A 25153-nucleotide genomic window follows, 5' to 3' on the forward strand; every position below is an offset into this window, starting at 1 on the left:
CCCATTTTGTTGTGACGATTGTACTCCCATTAGGTCTTGGAACCAACTCCCATACATCACTCCTTTCAAATTGGTTCAACTCTTCTTGCATTGCTAAAATCCAATCCGTATCAAGTAAAGCATCATTAATTGTTTTTGGTTCAAGTTGTGATATTAGAGCAATTTGACTAGTATGATCTCTAAAGTAGGATCTAGTCCTTACTCCTTGTGCCACATCTCCAACTACTTGATTAATAGGATGATCTTGATGGTGCCTTAAGGTCCTTGGGGTAATGGAATCATCATTTTTGGAAGTATCATTGTTTACATTGTTTCTTTCATCATCCGAGCCAGTTCTTTCTCCCCCTAGATCAATACCCCCTAATTGTAGATTTTGCATTTCTTGAGTGATGTTTTGATTATTTTCAATTATATCCTTGTCAATAGAGGATTTTCTAGGGTAAGTCCTAGTAGACTCATCAAACTCAACATTAGATGATTCCTCAACCATTTGAGTCCTTTTGTTGTATACTCTATATCCTCTACTAGTGGATGAGTATCCAACTAAAATTCCCTCATTAGACTTGGGCTCAAATTTTCCTAAGTCATCTTTGGTATTGAGAATATAAACCTTACAACCAAAGACCTTAAAATAGTGAATTGTAGGAATTGTGCCATTCCATAATTCAAATGGTGTTTTCCCTAAAAACTTATGAATCAAAACACGATTTTGGATATAACATGCGGTATTAACCGCTTCGGCCCACAAATAGCTAGGTAGGGAGTATGCATTGAGCATGGTCCTAGCCGCTTCTTGTAAGACCCTATTTTTCCTCTCCACTACACCATTTTGTTGAGGTGTTCTTGGGCAAGAAAATTCATGTTTATAACCGTTATCCAAACAAAATTTAGAAAAGTTCAAGTTCTCGAACTCTCCACCATGATCACTCCTAATTCTATCAATTTTGATGTTCTTTTCATTTTCTACCCTCTTGGTAAACCCTATAATAGTGTCTAAAGTTTCCCCTTTGTGTTTTAAGAAATGAACCCAAGTATATCTAGAGTAGTCGTCTACTATTACCAAACAATATTTGTTACCCGTTAAAGAGGGTGTTCTATGACAATCGAAAAGATCCAAATGCAATAATTCTAATGGTAATGAAGTGCTAGTTAAGGTTTTACCTTTATGTGATGACCTTGATTGCTTACCCTCTTGGCATGCATCACATAGTTTATCCTTGATGTACTTGATTTTTGGTAGCCCCTTAACTAGCTCCATCTTGGCTACCTTGGCTATGTTCTTCATGTTGATGTGTCCAAGTCTTCTATGCCATAGTCATCCTTCTTCTTCTTTAGACATCAAACACTTAATAGAGGGGTTAGAAGCATATGAAAGATCAACATAATAGAGATTTGCCTTTCTAAATCCTTCTAGCATCACATTCTCAAGATTCTTGTGTTTAACTATACACTTATTTGGGTGAAACTCTACATTATATCCGGCATCACATAGTTGGCTAACACTAAGCAAATTAAATCCCATATTTTTAACCAACAAGACTTTATGAATGATAATTTTGGGTGATAACTCAATTGTACCTTTACCTATAATCTTGAGCTTCCCACTATTCCCAAATGATACCGTTCCTTTCTTTATATAGTTTATTGTGGAGAACTTGCTCACATCACCGGTCATATGTCTTGAGCAACCGCTATCCACAATCCACATACTTGCATCCTTTTTCTCTTCTACCTAGACAACATAAAACACACAATTCTTTGGTACCCATGCACTTGATTCGGAAATATCATTCAAATATTTCTTAGGCACCCAAGCTTGTCTTGCCTTTCCTTTAGCATTCTTCTTAACATTGTTTCTATCACTTCTAGTGCCATTAATTAGAGACATGTATGCAACTTCCTTTTCTTTAGGTCTATATCCTATACCGGCTTTGTTGTAAACGGCTCTTTGGTCTCTAATGATCATATCTAAGTATTTGGATCCATTTGTAAACTTCACTAGACATGCTCTTAACTCAATCACATCATTCTTCAATTTTTCGTTTTCTTCCTTGAGCATGCTTGACTCACTAGATGAACATGCATCAATTTTAATAAGCTTAAGCTTTCCCTTCAAGGTTTTTACCTTAGATTGTGATTTAACAAAAGCATTTTTGAGATGAGCAATAGTTTTGTAAAGAAATTCTACTTTGGGAGATTCTTTTACCTCATCATCATCACTTGATGATGATTCATCACTTGCTTCCTCTTCATTTGATGACTCCTCTTCACTTGACACCTCCTCTTGACTTGATTCATCTTTGCCCTCTTCAAAAGCCATAAAGGCCATATGTCGAGTAACATGGCATAGCTCATCTTCATCCGATGAGTCAATGCTTGGTGTATCCCATGTAGCTTGGGCCATCATGGCTTCCTTCTTTTTCTCCTTTTTCTTCTTCTCCTTTTCTTCTTTCTTCTTTAATTCCGGGCAATTCGGCTTGATGTGTCCTTTCTTGTTACATCCATAACAAGTGACATTAGTATTAAAGTTCGAACTTTGGCTACTCTTACCTTTTGAGGGTTGAAACATCTTCTTCACATCCTTTCTTGTGAATTTTCTTGATCTTCCCATCATCTTTTTGACATAGTGAGCCACTTCACTTGCCGACATTTCATCATCACTATCCGATGATTCTTGCTCGGATTCGGATGATGAGGATTCCACCTTCTTTTCCTTCTTCTTTTTCTTTTCCTTCTTCTCTACAACAAGAGCCATACCTTTCTCTTTTGAAACCGCATTAGCTTGCTCATGAAGTTCAAATTCGCAAAATAATTCATCAAGTTTAACTAAAGAAAGGTCTCTAGAAACCTTATACGCATCAACCATTGAGGCCCATAAGGTGGTTCTAGGAAAGGATTGAAGAACATACCTTACTAGGTCCCTATTGTCAATTTTCTCACCTATAACATGAAGACCATTTACTATTTCCTTGAATCTACCGTGCATTTGACTTACGGTTTCATTTGTCTTCATAGTGAAGGTTTGAAGTTGTCCCAACAAAAGATCTCTCTTGGCCCTTCTTGACTCGCTTGATCCTTCATTTAACTCAATGAGTTTCTCCCAAAGCTCCTTGGCAGAATCGAACGGTCCTACTTTGCTTAGTTGCTCCTTTGAAAGTCCACATTGTAGGGTTGTTGTGGCTTTTGCATTAGCTTGGGCCTTCTTTGCCATCTCCTTTGTCCACTCCTTGGTAGGAAGAGGTGCTCCCGATCCATCCTTTGGCTTTTCAAACCCATCTACAACACTAAACCAATTCTCAATATCATTCATTAAATAGTATTTCATTCTACCTTTCCAATATGCAAAGTCATTGCCATCAAAGAAGGGTGGTCTAGCGGTGCTATATCCGTCTTGAAACGCCATTTCGATGCTTCGGTTGACGATGAGTTCTTCCGATGCGTTCCTCGCTCTGATACCAATTGTTAGGATCTTTGTGTTCGGCTAGAGGGGGGGTGAATAGCCTTTCTTTCGTTTTTCACCTACAACTTGTTAGTGGAAGATAAAGGAAACAAATGAACAAGTATGAAAACAAAAGTTCAATGCTAACTCCCTTTGTTTACTTGGTCTCCACCTCCTTGAGGTGACTAATCCAAGGCGCACACACCCACACAATGAAGTTCCACTATAAACTTCTCCTTCTCGAATGACAATCGAAGGTGGAGAAACCCTTACACAATCTCCTCTTCCTTTTACAAAGTGAAAGTTATGATCAGAAGGAAGAGTATGAGTGTCTGTAGGCTTGAGGATCACTTGATGAGCACTTTTCCGGTTTTAGAACAGTTGATCCTCTCCAAGCTCTTAAGAATTGCTTTTATAGTTTTCCCGACATCAGTCGACTGGTATACCTATCAGTCGACTGATGGGCTTTAACGGCACTAAGGATTTGACGAGATTTTGAGCCGCCACTTCATAACGGTCATCTACCAGTCGACTGGTACTTGCCTCCAATTACCCTGGCGACATTCTGTCCATTCTGTGCCTTGGTACCAGTCGACTGGTACCTTATACTTCTGAAATTTACAGCATTTTGTACCGTCTCAGTTTTACATTATTTTATACACTTGAATTTACTTCCTTAGCTTAGACTTCAAGCCTCCAAGCACCTTCCCTCAGCCTTACGCCCCTAGGATGCTTCTGTCTCCACGACTCCTCATCCTTGCGCTTGCCTTCAAGGGCTACCTTTGGCTCCGTCATGCTAAGTCTCCTTTTTGCCAATAGATCACACCTCCGGATCTTTCCTTGCCAAAACTTCATACTTGGTCTTTTCTTTGTATCTGCTCACTCAATACTTATGTTAGATCACAATTAATGCCTAGCTTAAACTATTTTAACCAAACATCAACAATGAGTAATGTCTTGAGCAAGATTGCTCCAACAAGGGCTTGGTAGCTCGTTCTCTAGACTAGGTCAGAGAGGGCTCGGGAGCTCGTTCTCTGGACCGGACGTGGAAGTCGGAGAGGGCACGGTAGCTCGTTCTCCGGACTAGGTCAGAGAGGGCTCGGTAGCTCGTTCTCTGGACCGGATGGAGTCGGAGAGGGCTCGGTAGCTCGTTCTCCGGACTAGGTCAGAGAGGGCTCGGTAGCTCGTTCTCTGGACCAGATGGAGTCGGAGAGGGCTCGGCAGCTCGTTCTCCGGACTAGGGGCGCGGGAGCTCGTTCTCTCGACCGGATGGAGTCGGAGAGGCTCGCACTGCTCTCCTGACTAGGCCGAGAGGGCCCTGAGCTCGCTCCTGACCGGATGGAGTCGGAGAGGGCCTGTAGCTCGTTCTCCTGACTAGGCCGAGAGGGCCCAGCCTGCTCTCCGGACCGGATGGAGTCGAGAGGGCTCTGTAGCTCGCTCTCCTGACTAGGTCGAGAGGGCCCAGCTCGCCTCTCAGACCGGACGAAGTCGGAGAGGGCTCGGTAGCTCGTTCTCCGGACTAGGTAGGGTTTAGGGCTGGGAACTCTAAACCTGGATTAGTCTGGTGACCGATCCAGTGATACGCTGGTTGACTGATCGGTCTGGTGACCGATCAGTAACCAAACAGTGTGTTTCTGTAAATTAACTGATCGGTCTGGTGACCGATCAGAAGCGAAGAAGATCGGGAGAAGAAAGAGGGGGGATCGGTCTGTGGACCGATCCACCTGAGTCCTGATCGGTCCACAGACCGATCAGAGATGAGGCCAACTCTCTGTGAGAGTTGGCTGATCGATCTAGGGACCGATCAGCCTAAGGCCTGATCGGTCCCAAGACCGATCAGAGAACTCCTGGACCGATCAGGAGTGTGCCTGATCGGTCCTGGCCTAGTCGTTGTGAGTGACAATGGCTAGATCTCGGTCTTCTGTGTCTTATTCTGCCTTCACAGGTTTGCAGGTTCAGCTATATAAAGAGTCGAATGACTCTACAGGACCTTCTTCTTGCTTCTGCAAGTTCTTCCTGGTTCCTTCTGCGAGCTTTGCTGAGCTCATACTTCTTGAAGCTTCGCGTGAGCTTCCCTGCTGCTGGCATCCGTGAAGCTGCTGCTTCATCAACGGACTCCAGACGAGAAGGCAAGCTTGTTTGTTTTACATTCATATTGTCTTGTGCTTCTTTGTATTTTGTGTACTTCTATCTTATTGTTGCAAGAGTTATTGTGGCGAGGTTTCTCCACCCAGAAAGAGTTCATATTAGCCGATTTTCCGGGGTCTCATCCACCGATGGATTGATAGGCTTCGTCCACCTTACGGACACGCCGAGGAGTAGGAGTTTCATCTCCGAACCTCGTTACATCGCTGTGCTTGAGGTTTGATTTCTCCATTTATGTTTCTGTTGTTATTTTTCCACTGCGCTAACTTGATTTGTAGAAAGAAACGCGAAATTGGGGTCGGCTATTCACACCCCCCCTCTCTAGCCGCATCCGAAGGTCCTAACAAGTGGTATCAGAGCAAGATTGCTCTTCGTCGGATTAACACCCGAGGGAGTACAAGCTAGAGAATGGATCGACTCGGAGAAGACATCACGATTCCACCCTTCTACGAGTGCTGCGACTTCGTGTATTGGAAGGTAAGAATGAAGTATTTTCTTATGACTAACCTAGAAAATTGGAATTGTGTACAAGTAGGTTTTATTCCTCCAGTGGATAGAAAGGGAGAACTTCTCAAGAAAAAGAAGTGGACGAAAGAACAAATCCACCAATCCACAATCAACGACGAGGTAACGAAAATCCTTGAATTTTCATTACCTAGTGATATCTTGTGTAAGATAGGTGGATACAGCAATGCCAAGGAGTTGTGGAACAACTTGGCTAAGTTCCATGAGGAGAGCTCCAATTCAAGTCATGAAGAGGAGTCAAGTGAGCCAAGTAGCTCACATCATGGAGGTAAGGAATTAGAAGTTGAGGGCTACTCAACATCTATGGAAGAAGAGGAGGAGAGTTCTTCTTCAAGATTGGTGCAAGAAGAAGCTTCTACCTCCGGAAGGGATGAAGAAGAGAGCTTACATCCATCCTCAACCCTAGGTAACTCAAGCGATTTAATTTCAAGTAAATTACATATAATGTGCTTTGAGTGTAGGGAATATGGGCATTACAAGAGTAAATGTCCAAAGAGGATTAGGAAGACTCCACCGGCACCAAAGGTCAAGGAAGCCGGAGTCCCAAAACGCAAGAGCAAGGAGCACGTAGTGTGCTTCCAATGCAAGCGAAGGGGACATTATAGAAGTCAATGTCCGAGGGGGAGGTAATCTCACAAGGACAAGAGACCAAGCACATCTATAGGGGGAGCTAAGGCAAACCCTAAGGTATCCTTTAAGGCACATTCTTGCAATCCTTATAAGACACATGCTAGTAATTTTATTGCAATTGTCAATAATGATAAGCATGATAATCTTAGAAACCGATACATGTGCTTAGGTGCAAAACATGTTAGCCTAGACAAGAACAATACTAGAAATGCCAACCCTAGGACTAACTCATCTAAGGTTAAGGAAAACCTAGGTAGGAATCTCAAAACAACTAGACATATGCCTAGGTATACCTCAAAGAAAAATGACAAATTAAAACTTGAGGTATTAGAAAAGGAAAATCAAGTCTTGAGGTCAAGACTTGACACTTTAGAAAAGACCCTTAAGAATTTGGAGAAATCATCTTTAGGGCCTAAGGGTCAAAAGCAAAAGCCCAAGGACATGAGAGGTTTGAGTCACAAACCTAAGTCTCAAGTGGTCAAGCCCACTTATCATAATGTTCCATTCGATTATGGAACAAGACCTAGGGCTAGGAAGACCATCACCAAGGTCACAAGGGGAGTCACCCCTAGAGTTGATCTTGATGAGTCCCAAATGGCCAAGGCTTTAAAGCCTAAGAGGGTCATTAGGAGGGTTGCTAGGGAAGTCATCCCTAGTGAATATTTAGTGAACCCAATGAGCTCAAATAGGTATTGGGTTCCTAAGAGCATGATTCCATCACGCTAGATGGATTAGAGTGTGCCAACCTTAATTGAATAGGTAGTTAATCTATTCATGACAAAAGGTGGCACTTTAGGAATTTTCAAGGTGTAATCAAGCCTTGAAAATGAAATGAAAAGTTATTCCTAAGGTGATTAGGATGTGCCAATCATATTTGAGGAGTTGTCTAGAGTCAATCTAATTGGCACATAGTGATCTAAAAATCTTTGGTATAAGATGCTAGGTCTATTACACTTAGGAATATAGAACCTATGGCAAAATGATCAAAACTATCAAAAATGGCAATTAAGGCTAGAATTAGGTATCTTCTATACCTTTACATGTTATTTGCCAGATATTGTTTGCCATATGCCATGTCATGACATCATATTTAATTTATTATCATTTGAAATGTCATGATAATGCTTAGGTTAGTTAAATGTCATGCTCTATTTAAGTTTCATACTTTATGCCATGACATCATGACATTGGCACATGTTTTTACTTATGATATCATTATATGTCATGTCATCATCTTTTGCATTTATAATCAATTAATTTGATTTAAGGATAAAAACACAATTTGATATGGAGATCAAATTGTTGTTTAGAAAATGCATGAGAACTTAGCCTAAGATGACCTAAACCCATATCTCACATCAAAATTGACTTGGATGTGTTTGATACACCTTAGATGTGTGTGAGATATTAGGATCATGAGTTAGGATCAAGGTGCATAGTTCTTGTACCTAGATGACCCTAATTCGAAATTGAGGATCATAGGGAAAGCTTGTGTACAAGTCATGTACATTTAGCCCTAAGATTGTGGTCCTAAATTAAATGATTTAAAATCATTTCAAAGTTGATTTGAAAAACCTTGATAAAGCTTTTCTAGTGATAGCATTCATCATTGAGTAAGTTGATACAAAGATTGATTAACTTTGAGTTATTTCAAAATCTTTTGAACTTTGTATCAAGATTTGAAAATGGAAGTTATTTTCATAGAAAACTATTTTTTTTCTTGATAATATATGTTATGAGGAATGTATCCTCAAAGTTTTATAATTTTTGGAATTTTCTGGAATTTTCTAGGAGTTTCTGAATTTCGGGAGGAAAATCAGAAATTCTGATATCAGACTTGTGGACCGATCAGAGAGGATTCTGATCGGTCCAGGAAAGTGTGGATCAGTCACTAGGACCGATCCAGGAGAGTGTGGATCGGTCTGGTGACCGATCCAGTGAAGGCTGATCGGTCTGGTGACCGATCAGAGCGTGACAAATGCTGATTTTTCGACTGTTGACTGAAATTTCAGAAGTTGGTGGTTTAGATTTCTAAAGGTTTGAAACTCTCCAAGACATTGTTGGTGCAATGGTCAAGGGGGAGTTGACCTTTAGGGGGAGTTTTACCCAATGGTCAAGGGGGAGTTTTACCTATTGGTCAAGGGGGACTTGACCTTTAGGGGGAGTTTTTACTCCTAAAGACTTGAGTGATATGGGATTATCACTAAGTTGATTGTTGACTTTAGTATCAAGGGGGAATTTAAGGGTTTCAATGAAAGGTATGGGACTTTCATTAGGAAGAAACTCTTGACCTTGAATCACTCTTTTTGATGTGTGTCAAAAAGGGGGAGAATAGGAGAATGTCCAAAGAATGTTCAAGGAAGAACATTAGAGTTTGGGGAGAATGTTCAAGGAAGAACATTGGAAAACCTAAGTTAGGTTATCGGGTTAACCTAACTTGTTCATGGTTTTGTCAAACATCAAAAAGGGGGAGATTGTTGGTGCAACCTTAGGTCAAGGTTGACCTGGTTGACCTGACTCGAGTTGACCTGACTCGAGTTGTATTTTGATGTTTGACGAGAATAGAAAAGTTCTATTCTGATGTTTGACGAAAATAGAAAAGTTCTATTCTGATGTTTGACGAGAATAGAGAAGTTGAAGTTGTATCTTGATGTTTGACAAGATACAAACTTGGGAGATTGTGGGTGCAATCTTTGGTCAAGGTTGACCTAGTTGACCCAAGGTGAGTCGACCTGATTTGGGAAATCCTGGTGAGTGAAGCCAGGTGAAAGTCCTGGTGAGTGAAGCCAGGCAAGGGAAAGTCCTGGTGAGTGAAGCCAGGCAGTTGGAAAGTCCTGGTGAGTGAAGCCAGGCAAGGGAAAGTCCTGGTGAGTGAAGTCAGGCAAGGGAAAGTCCTGGTGAGTGAAGCCAGGCAGTTGGAAAGTCCTGGTGAGTGAAGCCAGGCAAGGGAAATCCAGATAGGTCAAGGTTGACCAGACATCTGGTGAAAAGTCCAAGTATGGAGACTTGGCACGAGAAAAGTCCAAGTATGGAGACTTGGCACGGAAAAGTCCAAGCAGGGAGCTTGGCACGGGAAAAGTCCAAGTATGGAAACTTGGCATGGGAAGTCGGAGAGGGCTTGGTAGCTCGTTCTCCGGACTAGGTCAGAGAGGGCTCGGGAGCTCGTTCTCTGGACCGGACGTGGAAGTCGGAGAGGGCTCGGTAGCTCGTTCTCCGGACTAGGTCAGAGAGGGCTCGGTAGCTCGTTCTCTGGACCTGATGGAGTCGGAGAGGGCCTGAGCCTGCTCTCCTGACTCAGGCCGAGAGGGCCTGCTCTGCCTCGACCATGGAGTCGAGAGGGCCTGCACTGCTCTCCGACTAGGCCGAGAGGGCCTGTAGCTCGCTCGACCGGATGGAGCGAGAGAGCTCGGCACTGCTCTCCTGACTAGGTCGAGAGGGCCTGTGAGCTCGCTCTCCGGACCGGATGGAGTCGGAGAGGGCTCGGTAGCTCGTTCTCCGGACTAGGTCAAAGAGGGCTCGGTAGCTCGTTCTCCGGACTAGGTCTGAGAGGGCTCGGTAGCTCGTTCTCAGGACCAGGTAGGGTTTAGGGCTGGGAGCTCTAAACCTGGATCGGTCTGGTGACCAATCCAGTGATACGCTGGTTGACTGATCGGTCTGGTGACCGATCAGTAACCAAACAGTGTGTTTCTGTAAATTAACTGATCGGTCTGGTGACCGATCAGAAGCGAAGAAGATCGGGAGAAGAAAGAGGGGGGATCGATCTGTGGACCGATCCACCTGAGTCCTGATCGGTCCACAAACCAATCAGAGACGAGGCCAACTCTCTGTGAGAGTTGGCTGATCGGTCTAGGGACCGATCAGCATAAGGCCTGATCGGTCCCAAGACCGATCAAAGAACTCCTGGACCGATCAGGAGTGTGCTTGATCGGTCCAGGCCTAGCCGTTGTGAGTGACAACGGCTAGATCTCGGTCTTCTGTGTCTTCTTCTGCCTTCACAGGTTTGCAGGTTCAGCTATATAAAGAGTCGAGCGACTCTACAGGACCTTCTTCTTGCTTCTGCAAGTTCTTCCTGGTTCCTTCTGCGAGCTTTGCTGAGCTCATACTTCTTGAAGCTTCGCGTGAGCTTCCCTGCTGCTGGCATCCGTGAAGCTGCTGCTTCATCAACGGACTCCAGACGAGAAGGCAAGCTTGTTTGTTTTACATTCATATTGTCTTGTGCTTCTTTGTATTTTGTGTACTTCTATCTTGCTGTTGCAAGAGTTATTGTGGCGAGGTTTCTCCACCCAGAAGGAGTTCATATTAGCCGGTTTTCCGGGGTCTCATCCACCGACGGATTGATAGGCTTCCTCCACCTTACGGACACGCCGAGGAGTAGGAGTTTCATCTCCGAACCTCGTTACATCGCTGTGCTTGAGGTTTGATTTCTCCATTTACTTTTCTGTTGTTATTTTTCCGCTGCGCTAACTTGATTTGTAGAAAGAAACGCGAAATTGGGGTCGGCTATTCACACCCCCACTCTCTAGCCGCATCCGAAGGTCCTAACACTTTCCACTTCCACCTCTTCTCCATTCACATATATCCAATAATCCCCCACATGAATGGAGACATGGTATGTGAAAGCATTCAGCAGTTGAGTCCAGTATAGGACAGGTAGGTTATACCCTTTTAACCTTCCCTTGTGAAGATTTGTTTACTTATTGGCTGACAATAGACGTGATGTCCTTGAATTGTTCTACCGTCTGTTTAAGCATTAACGAATCTCACCCAAGACTCTCCTTGATATACTTCAGTTCTTATGAGTGTGTTCATTCTTGGCCATGAACATGCCTGGTTATGTGAGAAGTTCTAAGAATTGTGCCTCCAATTCTCTTTGAAGCGGCCCCACTTCTTTCTCACATAGGTGATCTCTAAAGAGTATTCCACATTACTCTTCTTGGATTATTAAAAGTCATGTGCTTAACCTTAATCCTTTACTGATTCATTGGGTCATTCCCCCATAGTGAGCAACTTTGTCGGTACAATTAGGTTGCCCTTTTGAACTTAGTTCTTGGGATCTCCAGTCTGCATAGGTTGGGTTTCCTTTGCACCAACATTTTTCATTGGCATTAAACTCATCCCTCACGATGAGCTTGCAACTAGCTCTCTATTTAACCCCTTGGTTAGCGGATCCGCTAAGTTATCATTTGACTTCACATAGTCAAGAGCGATAACTCCCGTTGAGAGTAGTTGTCTAATGGTATTATGTATACGACGTATATGTCTAGACTTACCATTGTACATATGACTCTGTGCCTGACCAATTGCCGATTGACTATCGCAATGTATATAAATTACCGGCATATATTTCGGCCATCTCGGAATATCTTCTAAGAATTGTTGTAGCCATTCAGTCTCTTCACCACATTTGTCAAGAGCTATAAACTCATATTTCATCGTGGATCTGGTTATTGCGGTTTGCTTAGAAGATTTCTATGAAATGGCTGCACCGTCAAGAGTAAATACATATTCACTCGTAGACTTGGAGTCTTTCATGTCAGATATCCAACTCGCATCACTGTATCCTTCGATCATAGCGGGATATCTTGTATAGTGCAGTCCATATTTACGAGCATACCTCAAGTACCTCAGTACTCTTGTTATCCCCTTCCAGTGCTCAACACCGGGATTACTTGTGTATCTACTCAGTTTACTTACTTGTGGGCTAAGTCTGGTCATGTACAACTCATCAAGTACATCAGACTTCCAATCACTTGAGAGTACTCTATCTAAGAGATACTTTCATCTTGATTTTTCGATAAATATTGACTCATATTTATCGGCGTTCGTGCCAACACAGTATCACCTTTGGTGAATTTCTCAAGAATTTTATCCACGTAATGAGACTGACCAAGAACAAGTCCTTTTGCTATTCTAAGAATTTTGATTCCTAGAATCACATCAGATAGGCCCATGTCTTTCATATCAAAGCTTGAGTTCAACATATATTTAGTGGATTTGATTATCTTATCATTACTCCCAATGATCAGTATGCCATCTACATATAGGCACAAGATGACATAATCATTCTTTGTAGTTTTCATGTAGACACATTTATCACATTCATTAATCTTGAATCCACATTCCTTTATGGTATTATCAAATTTCTCATGCCACTACTTTGGTGTTTGTTTCAAGTCATATAATGACTTCATCAATCTACATACCTTATTTTTTTTATCTTGACACAGAAAACCTCTCAGGTTGCTCCATGTATATTTTCTCTTCTAAATCTCCATTTAGAAAGGCAACCTTTACATCCATCTGATGTATTTCAAGATTTCATAGATCGACAATAGCCAACAATACTCTAATGGAAGTTATCCTTAGCACTGGAGAATATATATCAAAGTAATCAAGATCTTCTCGTTGTTTATCCTTTGATTACGAATCTGACCTTATACTTATCAATTGTGTCATCTGACTTCATTTTCTTCTTGAAGATCCACTTGCAACCTAGTAGCTTATTTCCAGGAGGAAGATCCACAAGTTCTCAAATGTGATTTTACAAGATAAAGTCTATCTCAGATGCAATTGCCTCTCTCCAATGAGGTCCATCAGAAGAGCCTACAACTTCTGAGTAACTTTGGGGCTCACTTTCCAACATGAAAGTGATAAAATATGATCCATAGAATTTTTCTACCCGCGATCTTTTGGTCCATCTAAGCTCAACCTCCATTGGTTCCTCATCATCATCTTCACCTTGTGTTTCATATGTCTGCTTTGAGGAGCTAGCATCCTCTCGAGTCTTATACAGAAACACATGCTCAAACAATGAGGTATTTCTCAATTCTATTATCGAGTTCTTGTGTATCTCCGGTATTTATGATTCATACACCACAAATCGATATGCATTGCTATTCTGTGCATATCCTATAAATATGCAATCAACAGTCTTTGGTCTTATCTTAATCATTTTCAGATCAAACACTAATACTTTGGCAAGACACCCCCAGATTCGTAAATATTTGTAGGACGGTCGTCTTCCATTCCACAACTCATAAGGGCTCTTATCTATTTTCTTTCATGACACCTTATTTAAAAGGTAATTAGCTGTTAACAGAACTTTCCCCCGTATGAACTCTGGCAATCCAGAGCTCAATAGAAGAGCATTCATCATCTCCTTTAGAGTTTGATTCTTTCGCTCAGCAACTCCATTTTTTTTAGGAGTATAAGGAGCTGTTATTTCGTGTCTTATCCCATATTCAACACACAACTCAGCGAATGGTGATACGTATTCACCGCCTTGGTCACTTCAAACCACCTTAATCTTTTTATTAAGTTGGTTTTCAACCTCATTTTTATAGAGAGCAAATTTCTCTATAGCTTCATCCTTACGTTTGAGAAGATACACATAATAGTATTTTGTGTTATCATCTACAAAAGTGATGAAGTATTTATTACCACAGGATGACCTTGTCATTTTCACTTCAACACAAATCTCACACTTATGTTTTGGGTCAAGGTGGAATGTAGGTATGCTTTGCATATTTATTAATCTACATAACACATCATAGTTAACATGTCCTAGTCTACCATGCCACAAACATGATGACTCAAGCATATAAATGGAAGAGCTTTCATTTTTATTTATCTTAGGTCTAATGGCCATTACATTGAGCTTGAATAGCCCATCAGATACATAGCCCCTTCCTACAAACATTCCATTCTTGGACAATACAACTCTGTGCGACTCAAAAATAATACGAAAGTCATCCTTACTTAACAGTGATTCAGACATTAGATTCTTTCGAATCTTAGGAACATACAACACATTGTTCATAGTAAGGTCCTTGCCCGAGGCCATCTTCAGCACCACTTTGCCTTAGCCCATGATGTCTGAGGTTGCTGAGTTCCCCATGAACAGTTTATCTCTAGTGACTTTTTCGAAGTTGTGGAGCAGCACTTTATTGCAGTACACATGTCTGGTGGCTCCAGTATCGATCCACCATTGCCGCAAGTTTGAACCAACCAGGTTCAATTCTGAAACCACTACACAGAGGTCGTCCATTTTTGGTCCCTCGTTCAGGTTAGTCTCCTGCTTCTTCTTCGGCTTCCTGCACTCCGAAGATATGTCACCCACTTGGTCATAGTTGAAGCACTTCCCAGAGAACTTCATCTTGTTGATACCTCCTCTGGGTCCCATCTTGGAAGATTTGGAGTTCTTTCATTTTGAGCTTTGACCGTGCTCGACCCCGTTGGCTTTCACAGTAGCCTAAGAGAACAGCTTTCTCTCTGAACTCTTGTTGTCTTCTTCGATGTGAAGTCTAACAATGAGTTCCTCCACATTCATCTCCTTCCGCTTGTGCTTCAGGTAGTTCTTGAAGTCCTTCCAGCTGGGAGGCAGCTTCTCAATGCTAGCATCCACCTGGAAGGTTTCACTCAGAGCCATCCCTTCTGAGTGGATCTCATGCAAGATCACCTGAAGCTCCTGGACTTGGCTGATCACTATCTTGGATTCAACCATCTTGTAGTCCAGGAATCGGCCCACGATGAACTTCTTGGCCCTTGCATCCTCCGTCTTGTACTTCTTGTACAAGCACTCCCACGGCTCCTTTAGCTATTCTCTTCATGTTATACACAACGTATAGCGAGTCGGCAAGACAGTTAAGGATGTAGTTTCGGCAAAGGAACTCAGAATGAGTTCATGCCTCCACTGCACTGATGGTCTGTGCATCAGCATCCTCAACACGCTTGGGAGGGTCCTCAGTCAAGAATCGAGCCAGGTTGAGTGTGGTCAAATAGAAGAGAATCTTCTGCTGCCACCTCTTGAAGTTGAGTCCACTGAACTTCTTTAGCTTTTCCCCATAATTGATTGGCAGAGTTCCAATCGGGGCGGAGGGAGCCTTCAGGTGTTGAGTCTGTTACACCTCAACATTATGTTTTGTGGCCATCTCAACAGAACTGTAACGCCCCAAAATTCCTCATTATGAGTCCTAATAGTGGTTAAAAATATTTATAAATGCTTTAGAAAAATTCTAGAGATTTTTAGAAATTTTTAGAGTATTTTTATGCAATTTTTGGAGGTCGTTTGGTATTTTTACTAAACGAAAGAAGTTTCGACAAAAAAATATCCAAGCAAAGATTCGAACCCGAGACCTCCGGCCAAACCAAGCTTTAAGCGAGTCCGGCTGACCAAGTGTGCAAGCAGTCGTTGCTGATTAAAAGAAGCATGAAATATATTTAAGTAGTAGAAGTTGATAACAGGAAATAATAGGAAGAAAAAGGTTGCAGCTGAGATTTAAACCCACGAGCCAAGCTTTAAGCAACGCGCGGCTGACCAATTGTTCCAGTGGGCATTACAGATTAAAGACGGAGAAAAATCTATTTAAGCAGTAGTTAAAGAATAAGAGATAAATTGGAATAAAAAGGGTCCGGCTGAGGAATCAAACCCGCGACCCCTGATTTTAGCAAAGCGCGGCTGACCAAGTGTTCCAGCGAGCGATGCTGATTAAAAGAAGGAACAAAATTTATTTAAGTAGTAATTAATAAATAGGAAATAAATAGGAGAAAAAGGGTTCGGTTGAGGAATCGAACCCGCAACCTCTGACCGAGGGCAAATCCGGCGGACCAAGAATGCAAAAAGACAAATCTGTTTAGAAAAGTTAGAAAAATTTATTTAAGGAGTTAACAGAAATATTAAGTTATAAAAAGGGATAAGTTGATGCTCTGTTTTCCCGTGACTTAAACCATTCTCTCCTTCTCTTCTGCGTACGATGGCGGAGCTCGGGCAGAAAACAAAAGGGAGTTAGGGCATCGTCTCCGGCGGCCGGCCAAGGTCCTAGAAGCCCTTCTTGTTCGGTTGTGAGTCCAAGAAGCAAGGTAAGTGCTTCTCACCTGCAGTAGGAGTAGTTTCAGACCTTTGTTCTTCTTGAATTCGAAGCATGAGAAGCGCTTATAGTGCAGATTTTTAATTAAGCCTATAGTGCAGATTTTAATTAAGCTTATAGTGCAGATTTTTATGTAGGCTTATAGTGCAGATTTTAATTAAGCTTGTAGTACAGATTTTTAATTAAGCCTATAGTGCAGATTTTAATTAAGCTTATAGTACAGATTTTTATGTAGGCTTATAGTGCATATTTTAATTAAGCTTATAATGCAGATTTTTATGTAAGCTTATAGTGCAGATTTTAATTAAGCTTATAGTGGAGATTTTAATTAAACTTATAGTGCAGATTTTAATTAAGCCTATAGTGCAGATTTTAATTAAGCTTGTAGTGCAGATTTCTTAGAGCTTAAAATGCAGATTTCTTTAGAGCAGATTTCTTTAGAGCTTGTAGTGCAGATTTTATGGTGCAGATTTCTTTAAAGTTTATAGTGCAGATTTTTGGTGGAACTTGTAGTGCAGATTTTTGGTGGAATTTATTGTGCAGATTTTTTGTGGAACTTGTAGTGCAGATTTTTTGGTGGAACTTATAGTGCAGTTTTTAAAGAAAAAGATTATAGTGCAGTTTGGTTAAGTATTATAGTGCAGAATTTATGTTTGCATATTATGCAGAAATAGTGTAGCATAGAATGTAAAATCTTAATTAGTATAGTATGCAGAATTTTGATTAGCATAGTATGCAGATTTTTGTTTATGCATTTCAAAGTTAGAATTTGTTTAAATATTTCAGTTTTTAAAGAAGCATTCTTTTATTAGAGGTATTAACAAGTATAAGAAAGATAAAGAAAAGAAATAAAAAGGCCAAGGCCTTAAGTAGATCCCAAAGTCAAGACTTTAGGGATTTTGGCACACAAGGTGCTCGTTAAAATGCCAAGGCATTTAAAGAAGAAGTAATTAAGATAAATCAGCTTATAAATCAGTATTTTACTTTTATCAGTGGCACTGTGCTGGACTCTCAGTTATCCTTGGGTTGGGCTCCCATAGTCGTCCCTAGGTTTAGATAACCTAGTAAACCCTACTAGATTCGGGACCAGCTATCTCGGGTCTAGTTAGGGATGCGCACATAGCAAGTACAGTTGTCGGGCCCATCAGCAGCATGATTATTATTTTTATCTATTATGAAAATAGTTTTCAAAACTTCACAAATCAGTTTTAGATTTATTGTATTCACATGCACATTCGAGTTTTTGTGAGTTAGATAGCGCTTACTAAGTAATTTTGCTTATAGTTGCATTTCCTCTTACTGCAGATAAAGGAAAGGAAAAGTTATAGCAAAGGAAGGTGACAAGGAGGTGCGGATGGATGTGTGATGCCTGGACTATAGAAGCCTTGGGACCTAGCATAAGAATTTATTAAGATTGTCATTTATTAAGAATGTATTAGATGAGTCATTTAGTCTTCCGCTGCTAGTTGATTGTATGTTTTGAGTTCTCCGAGAGTTTTAGGAATTTCTATCAACATGTGAACAAGGATAGTTAAGTAAAGTTAGTAGTCCAGTAGCGCTCCACCCTCACAGTCTAGTAGTGAGGGGGGTGGGGTGTTACAAGAACCAAAATTCCGTTTCAAGATTGTTGGATAAAAACAATTTGTTGCCAGAGATTTATGAAGTATTAGATGAATTTAAATATATCAAATTAAATTCACTTATCTGTTGAAATGACCTGAGCTGATAATCTCAAGCTACCAATAGGAGCCGGTGTCTGCCAAGTGTTGAACGCAGGCTTCACAGTGGCCAACCGGGCGAAATAGGCTAAGGCCGATCGAAGGTAGAGGCTTAGGCCGACCGAGCAAAGAGGTCGATCGAGTGAAGAGGCCGACTAAGCAAAGAGGTCGACCGAGTGAATCTTAAGGCCGACTGAGCGAAGAGGTCAACCGAGCAAAGCTTAAGGCCGACCGAGCGAAGAGTCCGACTGAGCAAAGCTTAAGGCCGACTGAGCAAAGAAGCCAACCGAGAAAAGCTTAAGGTCGACCGAGCGAAGAGTCCGACTGTGCGAGGAGGCTGACCGAGCGAATCGAAGGCTTCTGCCGAGCGAGTTCCTGCCAAGCGAGTCGAAGGCTTCTGCCGAGCGAGTTGCTGCCGAGCAACAGAGCGAAGTGAACAGCAAGGTGAAGCTTAGAAAATGGTTGGACGAGTGAACTGAGTGAACCGAGGCCTACGACGAACACAATTTCCTTGAAATAGATTCGCCCCACCTCCAGCTGTGCTTCGAGGCTTACTCAGGTTGTCTGTTTCCCAGGATAAAACGGTGAACCGTGATTCTCCCTAAGCACTAAGGGTCATGACGAATTGAAAGGTACCCGACCGCTATCACGAGCACTTCACCGAGCAAGAGATGCACCGACAAAGGAGAAGGAGAACATAGGTGAAGAGCTTCTGCTGCTTTTCTATGTGCGTAACCATTTTCCTGTAGTTGCAGCCTCCTTATATAGGAGCTCAGACCAATGGTAGCGTTAATGATCGTTTAATGATCATTGTTTGCCAGCTGTGTAATGTCAGCGTTTCACTCGGATGCATTAATCTTTCGTTAATGCATCCGTTTCACTCGGCTGCATTAATCTTTTGTTAATGCATCTGTTTCACTCGGCTGCATTAATCTCTCTTTAATGCATTGGCAAAATGTTGGTTGTTCCGCTTGGGCAAATTTTGCCCTGACTGGTCCAGCATTCGGCGCACGCAGGTCGTGCCCGCACACGAGTCAACATGCTTTAGTGCAATTCGGGCCCTGGATTTGCACCTCCCCTGAGCAACCCATGCATGAGAGAGCCTCTCCCCATGCATTTGTTCACATCATCAATGCATGTGAATCAATATAAACCAACCTATTTGCCTTGAAGCTCCCAATGTAGGACTAAAGTCACATTCACAATGGAGCTTCATTTCACTTCCACCTCTTCTCCATTCACATATATCCAACAAGGTTTTGTAGTATTTTAATAATAAAATAATTATTATTGATCTTGTTCAGAATCTGAGTTAGACAGAGGTCGACGGAGATGACGTTGGTATTGACAGAGAGACGACTTTGACACACCCTGTGTGCGCACATTGGAAAAGCGAACCCTCACATGGAACCCCAAGGTCTATAGCAGGAACACTGGTGGTATTTAGACTTTGTACACACTCAGACAAGCACCCGATGCATTAGAGAACAGAAGCTAGGGAAAAAGTCCCGGCGCATGCCCTTTGACTCTCAAGTTAGGTCTTTTTTTCTCGAAAAAATAATGTACGATGGGAAAAAGAACTGTTGAAGACGAGTGCGGATGTGTGCGTACCGGGCAAGGAAGAGAACCTCCCTTTTATATGACTCTGCATACCTGTTGAGCCCGACCGCTGTCAGAGAATATCAGGTGTCAGGGTCTGTCGGATGAGAGAGGATGTACGACGACCTCTTATTGGTGGAAGGAAGGTTCCACTCTCAGGGAGTGGCAGACCATTGGAATATGTTCTGGCGTATGACAATTATTCTCTGACAGAAGATTACAATTCCCTGACATTGTTATCGCTTAGTACTTTCCATCCCGTCCGGGTTCAACTACAGATAGCTCGGGATGACCGCTCAGATGTACTGATGTGCGCAAATATTATGATCTTTTACGCATGTTTTAGCGCACATTCACTTGACTTATGCACATATATTCTTCACATGATCGCATCTTTTATCTTGTATTCATCATATCTATTGTTCTGCTCTTTGTTTGGTTTTATGTTGACAGGAAAGATTTTCAAAGCTTGAACGGAGAGTATTGATGCACCGGAACCAATCAGACAACACGGTTGTGCAACCCTACACGGCCGTGTGGCCAAACAGGAGAGGAGGAGCACACGGCCGTGCAACCCTGCACGGTCGTGCGACCAAAACAGTAGCCAGTCAGCATACGGCCGTGCAACCCTGCACGGTCGTGCCACCCCAAGCAGAGAAGAAGACTTACACAGTCATGCACCCTTGCATAGTCGTGCCCCAAGAGACAGAGCCCAGGGGCTACACGACCGTGCAGCCACACCAGAATCGGAGAAGGGCATGTCCGTGCCACCCTTACACGGCCGTGCCACCGCGGCCAACCCCTAAGGCTATATAAGGGTTTTAACCCTTTTTGCCAGGGAGGAGGCGAGCCGTCAGGGAGAAAAATATCTTGGAGCAATTCTACGCCACTTTGGACCGTCGTTCAGTGAACTTCCACCACCACATCGACTCCAGAAGCAGAGAGTTGGATTCGAAGGCCACTCTTCGACATCCGATAAGCATATTCCCTCTTACTTGCTGAGAATTATATGTTTTGTCTATACTATGTTTTCGGATATCTCTCTAGCATTCATGGAGTAGACCCCTTGTTCCGGGATTAGGGAGTAGTCGTGGTACGGATTGATGTAAAACTCGTATTGTGTTTATACTTGTTGGATGAACTTTCATGCTTTGTTTCAATTGCTAATTGCTTACTTTTGATTGTGAAGAACTTGTCAGCCTCGTAGAGGATTACCTCTAGATCATATACCCGAGGGGCCCTAGTGACAGGGGTAACCCGTTCACGGACATCTACGATAGCTCCTTGAGAGGAAGGAAGATTCTCCCCAAGGGAGCGAGAGACCAGGCTTAGCTTTACTCACTAATTTTGATTTACCAGTTAGAGTCATGTCCTCAAGATTTGCCAAGATTCCCTAGTGACAAGGGTAAACCGTGACAGGACTTCTTAGGGCATTACCCTATTCTAGCGCTTAAGAATACCCGCTTAGCTTCCGGCAATAGCATGAATAAGGACAGCGAGAGTAAGATAAACCAAGGCACATCAATACTACCACGACAAAACTGACCTCCTAGAACTCCTTATCACCAAGTGAATATTTCGACCTTGCGACTCTCGACTCTCTCCCTCGACCTTTCTTTTTCCTTAGCCTGATTAAGACCATTGGTAGTCTAGCTAACCATAAGTGAGTGATTGCTAGTGCTTATAGCCAGTCCCTGTGGGATCGATATTTTTATTACTGACTACGAATCCGTGCACTTGCGGAAGCGTAACATGTATCACCAGGCTTGAGCCTTGATTAAGAGGATGAGCTGTGGTGAACCGACTGGGTTTTATCTGAGACTGTGGCGAAGGACTCATCTTTCACGATTTAACCGTTGAAGAGTCAGTCGGGAGTTGTCTTAGCAAAAGTACCAGGACCATCTATAAAGCCCGAGCTGGGGAAATATGATTAGTCGGAGGCAGGTCAGGAACTAGTCCAAGTTTCATCTTATGTCTTAGTTCTGAGGACCTGCCCTGACTGTGTCTGACCAGAAATTATGCGGCTGATGACGCGAGACGATCTAGTCTTTCCTTGACCATTGGCTGTCACGCTCTCTTGATTATTGACTGTTATGTCCTTCTGACTATTGACTGTTACGTCCTCTTGACTATTAACTATCAAGTCTTTTTGACTTTTGACTTCCTGATCTTATCGGATCACTCCTTTATGCATCGTATCAGTTATATATAATAATTTTGATCAAAATAAAAATAATAATAGTTTTTTATGTTATAATAATTAATAAGTTATTATAATAATATTGAAATAAGATATTTTTATAACGATTTGTACCATGTATGGAACATCGGTTATGGATGAATTGGAAATGCCAACTAAATTATTCCAAGTCTTCAAGTCAGTCTTCTAAAGTTAATCAACAGAGTCTAAATTCTAAACTCATCCAGAGGTGGTCAATATTTATTTGTCCTTTTTTTCCTACGTATATTGAGACATTAAGGATGGCAACATAGGTGATCACTATTTAATTGTCATTTTTAGCCTTTTTAGAGACATTAAGGATGGAAACAATAGGCGGTCACTATTTAATTGTCGTTTTTTCTTTGTCTTTTTCCACATACTGAGACATTTATTTCTCCTTTTCCCCACGTATAGAGACATTAATTAAGGTGAGAAACATAATAGTATATCCGTTTTATATCTGACGTCACTATTGAAGTTTGATTAGGGTATTATTATAATATCCACGATGTCATCAAATATCGGGGAGTTCTATATTTCTAATTCGTTCTAGACCTTTATTTTGGATTTAATAATTATATTATCATCCGAAAATAGGAGGGTGAAAAACTGAGGATATAATTACTGTGCTGACTCGCTATAGACCATATTTTACTCTACAAAATAAGTAACGTCAGTGCCGAACCAAGGAAGGGGTCCCCGATGTTGGCTCTCCAATGCTCCAGTCAGTCACCGGAACTGTAGAGGAAAGCGGAGCAACAGTAACGCAAGCACAAATAGTAAATAAAACGTACCTCCATCGGTGCTTGGACCCCCCTTTATATAGAGTCCTGGTGGGCGATGTGCACGCTCCTCGAGGCATAGACACGTTCTCCAATCTGTCCTATGAAAGGGTCTGTCAAGAAAGTGCCTTTGACACTATACCTTAACAGGGCATGCATATCCCTGATAAGATGGTAGAAGTTTCTGCCGTACGATTTGTCTGTTGACCATGTCTCATGTCAGCGACACTATCTCCTAAAAGGATATCGAGAAATATAACAATAGTCTCACTGCTTGGCTGAGCAGGGTAGCCGCTCGGCTAGGACTCATCCGCTCTGTCGGCCTCAGTTGCTCTTCCCTGCGGCGATTGGGTGTAGTAGCTTGTCCCTCCCGATCGGAAAAGCTTTTCAGACTCCTCAGCATCCTGCCATTCCACACTGAGCGTCTGGCTATCTTATTGTATTATCCTGAGCTGGACAGGTGGTCAGTTCAGACAAGTCTCTTGTCGATCGAACACTGATTGCCCCGATCGGCTGTTGTAGTCGTCTTCCGCTCAACCATCGTAAGCGAGCCTTTTGACACTCTGACATTGACCACCATGACTTTGATCTCCACCTCGACCTTTGACCCGCGTCGGACGAGCCCCCTTTATTGTCACATCAATCATTATGAATATAGATTGTTATCGTCGGATTTACTTTCTTTCATTTCTTTCTTTCATTAAGTATTACATACTATTTTATATTACATTACATAATATATTATAGGGCGCGCTCGTTTAAGGAAAAGTGTCATAGACACTTTATAGTCTGTCCTTTCTTAGAAAAGCTTTGGGAAACGTATTAATACTTTAAGATGCGTGCATAACACAATAGTGACACTATAAAAGGGGTCTTCATCTATAGGCAGAGGTATGCGATACTTCTTATTTGCACACGCTCTTTGCTACAGTTCACGGCTAATACTTTCTTCTCCTAAACTGATCACTAACTTGAGCGTCAGAGGACTAATATCTGGATCCCTTCCCTGACCTAGTACTAACGCTCTTTGTATTTCAGGATAACATGGAGTCTTCATCGAGTCAGCAGTAGAATCACGTCTACAACTCATATTCTTCATCGATTTCAAACGTGATCACATATTGTATAATGATCCTGTCCGGAATCTGAGTCAGACGGAGGCCAGATGAGTTGTTGCTGGTGTTGACGGAGGGGCAACTAGGACACCACTCTTGTATGCGCCTACAAGAAGGGATCCCCACGTGGTGCTGACGAATGTCGATGACTGCACCAATGGTACTCGAATTCTGCGCACACTCAGACAAGCACACGGGACGTTAGAGACCAGAAACCAGGGAAAAAGTCCCCGGAGCAGGCCCTCCGACGCTCGAGTAAGGTACTTTTTCCCCAGAAGAATAGTGCACGAAGGAGAAAGAAAAGTAAAATACAAGTGCGAATGTGCGAGAGAGTGTACCTACGTAAGGGAGAGGACCCCCCTTTTAATATGATAGTGTTAGTGTATACCTATGGAGGCTGATCGATGTCAGAGAATGTCGGGTGTCAAGTCCTGTCGGGTGATGGAGGACACGTGGCATCCTCCTATAGGTTGAAGGAACGTTCCATTTGCATATGACCACAAATCGTTGGAATATTCCCTGGCACTCAGCAGTTATTCTCTAACAGGCGGTTACGATTCCCTGACCTTGTTGTCATATAGCGCCTTCTGTCCCGACCGGGTATAATAGGGCAACTCGGGATGATCTGTCGGGTATAACGCCTGGCCTAAACCTTGAGGGGCTGAGAGTTGTGGAGAGATCGTCCAAGAGCCGACCGGGAGTTAGTTGACTGGGAGTTAACTTACTGAGAGAACTAGGCCTAGATATAACCAGGCCGTGAGAGCCTGACCAGTCAGATCCAGGTCAGGTATCACCCTGACTGCCTCCCAGGTCTTAGACCAAGGTGCCTCAGATCTGGAGTCTTGGTCTATAAGAACACGACGGGGAATCATGTTGTTGACGTTGTCACACAGTTCTACTTCCTCTTTCAATACCTGCTGACTGTCATGTCCCCTTGACTTCTGACTGCCACATCCCCTTGACTTTTGACTGTTCGACTTCATCGGACCCCACCATTATGCACCATATCACAAGCCTCCCCCAAGTCTAGTCGAAGGAGGCTCAAGTACGACTGACTAGACTCACGCTCCAGTCTTTGTTTCTTTTCTCCTTTCTTGTCTGGCACTTCTTTAC

The sequence above is a fragment of the Zingiber officinale genome, chromosome 6B (assembly GCF_018446385.1).
Source record: "Zingiber officinale cultivar Zhangliang chromosome 6B, Zo_v1.1, whole genome shotgun sequence".
In the NCBI taxonomy this organism is placed as follows: domain Eukaryota; kingdom Viridiplantae; phylum Streptophyta; class Magnoliopsida; order Zingiberales; family Zingiberaceae; genus Zingiber; species Zingiber officinale.